The sequence below is a fragment of the Halichoerus grypus genome, chromosome 4 (assembly GCF_964656455.1).
Source record: "Halichoerus grypus chromosome 4, mHalGry1.hap1.1, whole genome shotgun sequence".
Classification (NCBI taxonomy): Eukaryota; Metazoa; Chordata; class Mammalia; order Carnivora; family Phocidae; genus Halichoerus; species Halichoerus grypus.
In genome coordinates, this window is record NC_135715.1 from 14,984,817 (window position 1) to 14,995,857 (window position 11,041).

Consider the following 11,041-nt stretch of genomic DNA (forward strand, 5'->3'; position numbering starts at 1 on the left):
ATGATTTGCGTAAACATTAAAACCAGGCAAGGCACTGATCTATGCAGCTTTACAATTACTATAAATAATAAAAGTACCTATTTATTCGTGACAACAGATTGGAGTCTTTGGAACGGTGTGATTCATATGTCAAGATAGTATTTCTTTCATCTAAGATATAAGTTGCTTATAACTATTACAAAATTATTCTCCTAAAACCTTGCATAACTTAGATTTTCAAGATAAACATTTACTTTTAGTGTGGAATCATTTCCATGTTGGGAAAATTACCAAAAGCAAGTTGAAGAAGATGTTAGGCTTACCCTGTGTGAGAGCTGGGCAAGGTCAAAGCAAATGCCTCATGGTCACGTTTACATGCCGTTGCCCACAAGAGGACATAGCTGTCGCCACACGTTAAAAAGGCAAGGCTGAGCATAGTCCACAGACACCAGGTAAGTGCACTGTCTTCATGCTCGTGGGCGACGCTGTCACTCTGTGCAGCGGTCTTGGTGCCCCAACATGGCCCAGTTAAACTGTAAATCTGTGAACGTCTTCCGTGGAAGGGACAGTCAGTGGGTGATAGAGTATCATCGCAGCCTTGTTTAGACAGTACGTGGAAACCTGTTTTTAGCTGAAATCTGGTTTAGAAATTACTCTGCTGAATGGACTGGATTTTGAACCCAATTCGAATCGCCACGGTGGAAGGAAGGGGGGTCTGCAGAACCCATGACCCTGTTCCTACAACACAGGCAGGCATCCTTGTCCTTCTAACCCTAGTCCATCCCATAATCACCGCTAGGCCCCTGAAGGCTTTAAGATGCCCTAAGCCTTCCTAAGGTTCAGGTGGCTTTTCTTGGAAAAGAAAATACATGGGTATTTCTTCACGGGTATGTGGGTGCCTTATACTCTCACTGAAGCGGGAGAGCTAGGTTTTTGTCTCACGGAGTTGAAGAATGAATCTCACGGACAAAGCAGAGTAGTAAAGCGATAGAGTTTTATTAGGCAAGGATGCAGAAAAAAAGCTCTCAGGAGTGAGAGTGATAAGAAAAATCTGTGTCCTAAGATGGCCGACTGAGCCAGCGAGAGAGTCCCAGGCCTTGCCCCGGGGCTCTTCCGGGTTCTTCTCCCTGCTCTGCTTCCCCGCGCGCACCAATCTGGGTCCAAGCGCACGCGCCGAAAGTGCCAAGTATGCGGAAGTAGAAGTGTATAAATTGCCCCCTTTGTGCTCGGGGCTCAGATCTTTGGAGACCACTGTTCTCTGAGCCTGTCGGTGTTAAATAAATCTCGTGTCCTCCAAGATCTCTGGGTGCCGCTGGTTCTTCCATCGGGTGATCCAGTCCAGGGTCTGTAACAAGAGGGGTCCCGACAGGGTGGCAACTGAGGGCTTCTGGGGTTGGTCTTTTATAGAAAGCTAACCAGGGAACTTAAATCTTTTTTACTTCTCTGCTGGCAGCACCGTTGAGTAAGGACTAGTGATAACATCTTTAATGGCTTACTTCTCTTCAGGGTCTGGTTATTTTCTGTTGACCACAGGAGACCGTCATAAATAAGCTTTCCCCCTTAGACACCTAGGGCACGGTGGTCTGGTGTGTTCCCTTATCTCTGATTTCCTTACACCTCCACATTTTTGGGATTTCTGTGAGCCTGGTCCCGGAGCCCCCTCTCTATCTCTCCCTACCTAACCCCACCTGTCCCTTATTCATTATGGAGTTCAGAAGATCCCCTGAGGATGCCAAGTCAAGGCTGCAGGCTGTAATACTCAGGGATGAGTGGCAGTGGTCAGTAGAGACCTCTATCCTGTTCCAGTAGTAGTACGTTATCTTCAGTCTGCATGGACTGTAACATGTTTCTCAAATGCATCCAAACTCTGACAAATACACAGATTCATCACATCCCCAAATAGCCCATATGTAGGACATATGCAACCATTGCTCATTGCTGAGCAATCAATGTAGTAACTGGAACTTGGCTTTATTATGAAATAGGACAAGCTAATCTTTGGCCATTGTGGAACTTTCATTTTCAGTATAGAACCTCCTCCTCTTGCCTTTGAGGAGAGATGCCCTGAGGCTCCCACAAAGAGAGAGGGGCGTTACAAACCACAAAGAAGTTGTTTTGCTCAGTGTACCCAGCTACTCTTCCTTTGCAGGATTGAAAGCAAAACTCCTATGAAAGCAGAATCGAAGCTTCCGAGTTCAGCTTTGTGTTACCCAAGCAAGAAAGTTCAAATTCAAACCGAGGATTTCCTGGACAATGAAGCTGTAAAACAGCATCACTGAAGTGAATTTCTCCACGCGCACATCTAAGTCCTGCATGGTCTTTTCATGTCGTGGTCTAACGTAGCCCCCCAGAAAGGGACTGATGATCAGGTTCAGAGTTACCACAGAATCCTACCGCTAACTTGAGGAAAAACAAAAACAAAAACATGAAAGGCTTTTGAATAGTTCACAGAATGTCCAGAAGGGGGGATCACCAGGATTGGAGGCTGTGTCCGTAGGAGAAACATGTCCAAGATTGCATCCCCCAACTAGGCTTGTAAAGATGCTCTCGTTACTGCCACGGGGCACAGACATAGTCCCTCACGTGTTCCTGGAGGCTGGACCCTGTTAGAGCTATCATCTCCACACCCTGGAAACTGGCTGTGGGAACACTACCTGGGCAAGAATGGATCGCACCCAGACATGCCCCTTTGCATCATTAGTTCCTGAGTCAAAATCTTGTGTGGGTAAGTCCAATTGTCAGAGCTCGAGCAGGTATCTGGCCAAGTGGGCAGGTGAAAAGACAATTCTGGGTGTTACCCTTCTTCCCTGCTGGCCCAGCCCCAGTTCCGTCCTGGTATCTATATACCAGAATACTATATGCAGTCCTGTGATTTTGAACCTCAGCTACCTCAGCAAATGAATCTTAGGCCTTTCAGGAAATCTATTCCCTTGTCAGTTATTGGCTTAAGAAGGGACATGTGATCCAATTTTAACCAATGAGATGTAGAGATAAGTCTGTTATAGGGGGCACTTTTGAGGAAACTTTAAGATTTTATTTATTTGTCAGAGAGAACAAGCAGGGGGAGCGGCAGGCAGAGGGAGAAGAAGGCTCCCCGCTGAGCAAGGCTCTCCCCTGAACAAGGAGCCCGATGTCAGGACCGTGGGATCATTACCTGAGCCAAAAGCAGGTGCTTAACCAACTGAGCCACCCAGATGTCCCTTGAGGAAACTTTTTAACAATTATTTTTAAAAAGAGACACAAGTCAGAGATAGTGGGCTTTTTCCTTTCCTTTTCTGCCTCTGCATATTGGTGTTGAAGGATAGTCGGAAGAAAGGCAGGCAGGGACAAGGGGCCCCTGCCCTAAGAGGAAACCACCCTTAAAAGGATTTTACACCCACCCTGGAAGGAGCCCTCCACTCTTTCCCACATGATAGATGACAAAAACCTGACTGGATGACAGGTGCCTGGACAGTTAATCAGATTAAAACAGCCAGCCAACAAGCCCATAAAAACCCCTAGCCTTAGAAATGGTGGCAACCCTCTCGGGTCTCCTCCCTCTTTGGGAGCTGTGTACTGTCACTCAAAAAACTTTGCTTTACCTTCACTCAATAGACCCTGCTTTGCTGCTCATCCCTCTGTCTGATCTACCTCTTGATTCTTCAAAGAGGTATGACCAAGAACCACGGGCACGGAAGGAAAAGAAATCCTGCAACAGTGTGATAGGATGTAATGTTTGGAGGTTTTGCAGCCTTCTTGTGACCAAGAGGCAAGGTAACCGACATTCCAAGGATGACAGAACAGAAAAGCAGAAAGGATCTTGATCCCCAGAGATATTATTGAATCATTCTTATAATAACTATGCCTATGAAGATGATATAATTCATTTTGTTTAAGCCAATTAATTCAGTTAAAGTAATTTTCAGCTAGAAGCATCACATCTGATACAGGAGGACTCATCATTCCACTTTACAGACAGCAAACTGTGGCTGACCTAGATTAAATAACTTGCTAAAAACACATAGTACTTTGTTCTAATAAAAAGGAAGTTCACTCCTTTAATAGTGATGTGTACATGCCTTATTTATGAAATCTGCTATGAGAATCTGAGCCCCTGCCAATCATTTCCTTTGTTAAAACCCAATTGTAGGTAGCACTGTTACAGGATTTCTTTTTCTTTAGTGCTCCTGGTTCTTGGTCATGCCTCTTCGAAGAATGAAAAGATAGACCAGATGAAGAGTGGTGGACAGCAAAGCAAAGTTTATTGAATGATAGTAAAGTGATAGTACAAAGTGATCTAATCTTAGGTGGGACCCACCAGAAGTATCCAGAGCCAAGGCTGGTTCTGTGGGCATGCAACTGACGCGTCAGCACATGGTCCCATGTTGGAGGGCCCTGAGATTGGTGTAATGCTCTGTTGTTGTCATTTTGGGAGTCTTAATTTTTGAACAATGAACCCCACATTTTCATGTTGCACTGGGCTCTAAAAATTATGTGGCTGGTCTTGTCCAGAACTTAATTAGATTTTCAAACAGCCCCAGATAGACCTATGTATCATTCTAAAACAATAAAGCTGTTGCTTCTCTTTGCTTCAGTTTATTTTTAGGTCCTGGGCTTAATTTATTTGAAAAAAATTTACGATATTTTTTTGTATTACGGGGTAGCCTAACTTTTAAAAGTTGGGGAAGCATTATACCTCATTAGAAAAAGGGGCGCCTGGGTGGCTCAGTCGTTACATGTCTGCCTTCGGCTCAGGTCATGATCCCAGAGTCCTGGGATCGAGCCCCATGTCGGGCTCCCTGCTCCGCGGGAAGCCTGCTTCTCCCTCTCCCACTCCCCCTGCTTGTGTTCCCTCTCTCGCTGTGTCTCTCTGTGTCAAATAAATAAAATATTTAAAGAAAAAGAGAAAGAAAAAAAAATTTTTTTAAACTCCATTAAACAAAGACACAGACCAACATGGAAAAGCGTTGTGAACAGCGCCAAGAACTTACAAAAAATAAAGGGTACTTCGAAATTAAATTCAGACTAAGCACTTCAAAAGGTATCCGAGGCCAAATTGCATCTAGGCTAGGAACCAAGAGTGAACAAAACATTACCTCCACAAATTAAATTTTAAGTGGCTGCAGGACATTTTCATCAAATTCAGATAAAGTTTTGAAATGGTTGTATCCACAATCCATCAAAGTACTGTCTAGACAAAGGATGGCATTTTCTGTTTGGGGAAACCAGGAGAGGAAAAACCTTGAGGCCATATCCTGCTGATATCCTAGGAGACTCAATAGCAGGATAAGGCCCTGAGTGCTTAGGGAGGCACACACCAACACTGAACCCTCCCCTTTCCTCCCACGCCCTGAGGAATCAAGGGCCAGGTGAGGACATTGCCGTTTGTGGACGTAAAAGGAAAGCTCACTACTCTAAGGATTGGCTAGCGGGCAAACACACTCTAGAGGTCTTTCGTGTTCTTTGGACGGGAAGAAAGGAAGGATGGCCAATGGGAATGGTGTTGTTCATCATCGTCCTCATCAGTTTTATTATTTAAATAAAATTTATTTTAATTTGCTTGCCAATTTTTTCACTCTAAAAGTAATATCTGCTCATCATGGAAAAGTTTAAAACTATAGTAAAAAATAAGATGGTTGAAATAAGTCCAAATACATCAGTTATCATATGAGTTAAAATTGATTTTACCAAATAAGAGTAAGATATTTTCATGTCAGGGGCGTCTGGGTGGCTCAGTTGGTTGAGCGACTGCCTTCGGCTAGGGTCATGATCTCAGGGTCCTGGGATGGAGCCCCACGTCGGGCTCCCTGCTCAGCGGGAGGCCTGCTTCTCCCTCTCACATTCCCCCTGCTTGTGTTCCTTCTCTTGCTGTCTCTCTCTCTCTGTCAAATAAATAAATAAAATCTTTAAAAAAAAAAAAAGAAATTTTTGTGTCAGATGACTAACAAAAGCCAGACCTATACTGTTTACAAAGACATAAATAAACTGTAAGGACCCATTAAGTTGAAAGGGAAAAAAACAGGAACATTAATTACATGTCAGGTAATACTAGCTAAAAGCAAGCATAGTCATATCATGCAAAATATATTTTATCCCTAAAATATCTGAATAAAAATGAAAATATTATATATCAAATCATGTGGGAAGCAGATAAACTGTACTGATTAGGAGTTATCTGGTGTCTGTATTAGGTATCTGGTTATCTATCTATTTTACAACAAAATAGTTATTCCAAATTCCTTTGTATTCTTGGCATATGTCCCACCTCACCCATCCCAGACCCCACCAAATGTGACCCCACACATTTTTTTTATTAAGTCATGATCAAAATATTTTTTTTAAAGATTTCTTTATTTATTTGAGAGAGAGAGCACGTGAGCAGAAGGGAGGGTCAGAGGGAGAGGGAGAGCCAGTCTCCCCGCTGGGCAGGGAGGGCTGGATCCCAGGACCCTAGATGCTTAACTGACTGAGCCTCCCAGGTGCTCTTAAAATTATTTTTTATTTGGATAGTTGCTACAAGATGGTTACAGAAAAGCACGTTCCCAATCCTTTCTAAATTAAAGAGATTGTTCACTTTAGATATTGAGTGCATTAAAAAAACAAAAACCCACGTATTACGGAAAGGTAAGTTTCCCCGCATCCCCGCCCCTAGTCACCCTCTCCAGAGGCAGCAATTGTTAGCTACTGAGAAGTCCTTTGTTCATATGCATGCGTGGGTGATGTATGCTAGTGGTTCTGGTTTTTCACAAATAGCACATATGGAAATACTATTCTCCCTCTTGCTTTTCTCATTTCATGATGTGTTTTGGACAGCCCTCTATATCAGCACATAGAGATCTACCTCAGTCTTTTTGTTGCCCTGGTATTCCACTGTGTTAATGCCCCATACTAATTTATCCAGTCCTCCCCTGATGAGCACACCTGTTGTTTTCAATCTGCGCTATGACAACCAATTTTGTGATAACATCTCTCTTCAGAGATATTGACGCACACATCTTTAGGATGTATTCCTGAAGGACAAAGTTGTGTTGAAACACATGTCCATTAAAATTCTGATAGATTTTTTTTCAAAAACTTTCATCAAAAAGGGCAACCCTTTCAGGACCCCTTTCACTCTTGAGAGCTTTTTCTGTATTTTCACTTAATAAATGTCTATCGCTTTACTCACACACACAAAAAAACAAAAAAACAAAAAACCAAGAAACCAACAATATTAAAACCCCAAACGAAACAAAATACTTTCCCCAAGATTTATAAAGGTGCTTATTTCCACACCCTAGTCAACGCTATACATTTTTTTATCTTTTGTACTCTGTGAGGTGAAAAATTGTATCTTATTGTTGTTTTAATTTGCATTTCCCTAATTATGAGCAAAGTTGAGCATCCTTTCTCCAGTTCACAAGCAATTTGCATTTTTCGCCCTATGAAGGGCTTTCTGGATCTTTTGTTAAATGTTCAATCGGGTTGCTAGTATTTTACTTCCGGCTTTGTGTGCTATCATTGTAAATTAAAGGAACAACCCCTTTTATCTGTCGTGTAGAGCCTGCAATTATTTTTTTCCTGGCTTGTCATTTACATTTTGATTTTTATTTATGTGATTTTTGCCCTTGTTGGGGCCAAGGGCAGACTGCCTCAAAATGTACCAGTTTGGTATATTGATTATTATTTATCTATTTAAAAGATTTTATTTATTCATTTGAGAGAAAGATAAAGCGAGAGATAGCACAGGGGGAGGGGGAGGAGGAGGGGGAGAGGGAAAAGCAGTCTCCCTGCTGAGCAGAGAACCCGATATGGGGCTCGATCCCAGGACTCGATCCCAGGACTCTGGGATCATGACCTGACCCAAAGGCAGACGCCTAACCGACTGAGCCATCCAGGTGCCCTTGGATATTGATGATTTTAAATAAAAGTTACTTAAGAGACTGTGCAAGGACATTTAGACCCTCATGGCGCCCCCCCCCCCCAGAGCAGGAAATAAATCTCCTGTGTGAAAGGTACCCTCCCTGTACTAGTAGGTCAAGAGACATCCTTATCAACAGAGATGGGAAATTTAGAGCTGAGAAGACTGCAGACAATCCTTATTACTTTTTCCTAGTTTACTAACCCAGCAAAATTCTGTTTAGAATTCCTTACTAATTGAAGCTCCCAAAGTTCAGTTTTCTCATCCTGTCAATTTCTCACAGATTTATTGTCTTTCTGTCCAAAAAGTATAAAAACTGCCTGCTTTGGTCACTTCTTCATATCTCTGGTTATTGGGCCTCTGTGTGCACATAATAAAACTTTTTTTCTCCTGACAATCTGCCTCGTGTAAATTTAATTCGTAGTCCAGCTGGAAGACGGTGAGGGTAGAGAAAACTTTCCCCTTCTTTTCACCGTGCAGCAAACTTTTATTACTACTGGATCCATTTTAACAGTCTTGTTCTGGATGGTGGCCGGGTTTATGCCTTTTTAGAAAAGTCTTCTCTAAGCCAAGATTATTAGAAAGAAATCACCTATGTTCATTTCTAGGACTTTTATAGGTTCATTTTTAAAATATTTAAATCTGTGATTCATATATAAGTGTTTGGTGTAAATTTGTATCAAATTGGATCTTTCTCAGATTGTTAGCTTGTTACCTCAACACCATTTATTGAAGAATGTATCTTCAAGAGTAGGAGCTGCTGTCTTTTTCATAGCCTAAATTCCTTCCTGCATTGTTGTCCAAACTAAGAGCGCACTCTATTTCATGACTTTGTTGGCACCGAACTACTTTAATTATCTTAGCGGAGGTTTTTGCCTTTCTTCCCCCAGGTGCCAACTCACTTTTAGTCCTTCTCTGTTTTGTCATCTTTAAGCTCATTTGTTCTTTGAGCCCTTTGAATTTCTTCGCAGAACTTTTCTTCCAGACAGACCCTATGTGATTTACAAGAGTCGTAATTCTCCTGAATTTCCTCCCAGATTACTGACAGGTGCGGTCATCGGTTTCGGATGGAGGCTTGGCCCCAGAGGGCAAGCCTGGCTCCTTCGGTGAATGAATAGGTTCCATTGTTCTGGGAGAAAGACTGTTTAACTTGAAATGATCTCCTTTGTACAGAATAATAGTCAGGTAACTGGTGTCTCTGAATTCTATAATTGTATAGTAAATAGCTCCTTCCAGTCCTGCGCGTGATTTATGTAACCTTGGTCGCTCAGGTTAGAGCCACATCAATTGTTATATAAGGTGTAGACCCATGTCTCAGCGAATAAAGTTGAACAAGACTTTTTCTCTTTCAAGTGGCTTCAAGTCTCTGCTGTGGAGGAAGGAGAGAGGGTGGGGTCTGGACTGAGGGGCCCCAGACTCTAGAACATTACAGACCCAGCCCTCCTGGCCAGTACCAGGTAACACGGTTGGGTTTGTGAGGCAAGGAAGTTGAGGCTGTGCTCTGTGTCCAGGCCTCTGTGGGGGAGGCCACTTGACGTGGAGGGAAAGTCTTCATTCAAAATCTCTGTACAGCGGCTGCCCCAGCCTTGAATGTAGCCCAGAAGCAGAGGATCAGGCCTCCCTCATTCTCAGGGCAGAACCGTTTTAAGATACGTGGTGACACTGACTTCCTAGAGCCAAAATCTCTGTAATTTTCCACTTTGTAGATGGGCTCCCCAGCACCAGCTTCCCCTCAGCAGACGGAGAACAGCTGGGCCAGCCCAAGCTGGAAGAAGGGAGGGCTGGGCAGAAATGGGCCCTGTTCCCAGTGACCTCAACTTTTGTTGCTGGGTTTTTTTTTTTTCTTTAGTGCCCCAGGGTCTTGGTCACGCCGCTTCAAAAAATGAAGAGGTGTAGACCCAACAGAGGGGTGTGCAGCAATACAAAGTTTATTGAGCGATAGTACAGAGCTCCCGAAGAGGGAGGGGACGGGAGAAGGTGGCCACTGGAGTTTCTAAGTCTAGGAGTTTTTGTGGGGTTTGTTGGCAGGAGCTGTTTTGATCTGATTAACCCTCCAGGCGCCTGTCATCCAATCAGGTTTTGTCTATTCACAGGGGAAAGGGCAGAGGGCTCCTTCCAGGGTGAGTGTAAAATCCCTTTTTTTTTTTTTTCCAGAAAAAATATGGAACGCTTCACGAATTTGCGTGTCTTCCTTGCACAGGGGCCCTGCTCATCTTCTCTGTATCATTCGAATGTTGGTATCTGTGCGGCTGAAGCAAGCTCGTGTAAAACCCTTTAAAGGGTGGTTTCCTCTTAGGGCGGGGGCCCCTTGTCCCTGCCGGCCTCTCTTCTGACTATCCTCCATTGCCTTGAGCTTTACTGAGGATCCTGGATGCACGAGAGGGAGGGGGCCCAGAGAGGGGAAAGCCTGGATCTGTCCCCCTAGAGCACTCTGGGGATGAATGGGGCACATTATACCCCAACTCAGAGAAACACCCCGACTGCTCCATTAGATATTACACATTGAGAACGTGTAAAACAACCTCTGCATTGTGACCCCCCCTTTTTTTTTTTTAAAGATTTTATTTATCTGAGAAAGAGAAAAAGCTGGAGGGGGGGAGGGTCAGAGGGAGAAACAGACTCCCCGCTGAGCAGGGAGCCCGATGTGGGACTCGATCCCAGGACCCTGGGATCATGACCTGAGCTGAAGGCAGTCGTTTAACCAACTGAGCCACCTAGGCGCCCTCCAAATTGTCTTTTAACAAAGTTCTGGTCTTGGGACCCCTGAGCGGCTCAGTCGGTTAAGTGTCCGACTCTTGATTTGGACTCAGGTCATGATCTCAGGGTGATGGGATTGAGCCCCGCACCCTCAGAGCAGAGTCTGTTTGGGATTCTCTCTCCCTCTCCCTCGGCTCCTCCCGCTGCTCGCACACAGTTTCAGTAAATAAATAAATAAAATCTTAAAACAAAAACCAGAAACCAGAAAGTTCTGTTCTTCCTTTGAGATATTGAATCCACCAGGCAGCATTTAACTCTGTTTATTAATGGGCTAAACCCAGATCCTTCTCTTTTAGTTAAAAGGACCAGGATGGGACTGGGAAACTGTTCAATTCACATTTAGTTAATTCGGCAAACCAGCTCCCTTGCATCCAAATGAAAGAAACCATCTAGTTTCTGCTATTACTGGAAAGATCCAGGGCATTG

General features: G+C 43.7%; 1 non-coding gene across 1 annotated transcript; it reads right to left on the reverse strand.

The window, feature by feature from the left end:
• Nucleotides 1-10,013: 10,013 nt before the first annotated feature.
• Nucleotides 10,014-10,116, reverse strand: LOC118527991 (U6 spliceosomal RNA). The gene has a single exon (XR_004913389.1). It is a non-coding gene; the product is annotated as a U6 spliceosomal RNA (small nuclear RNA).
• Nucleotides 10,117-11,041: the final 925 nt, after the last annotated feature.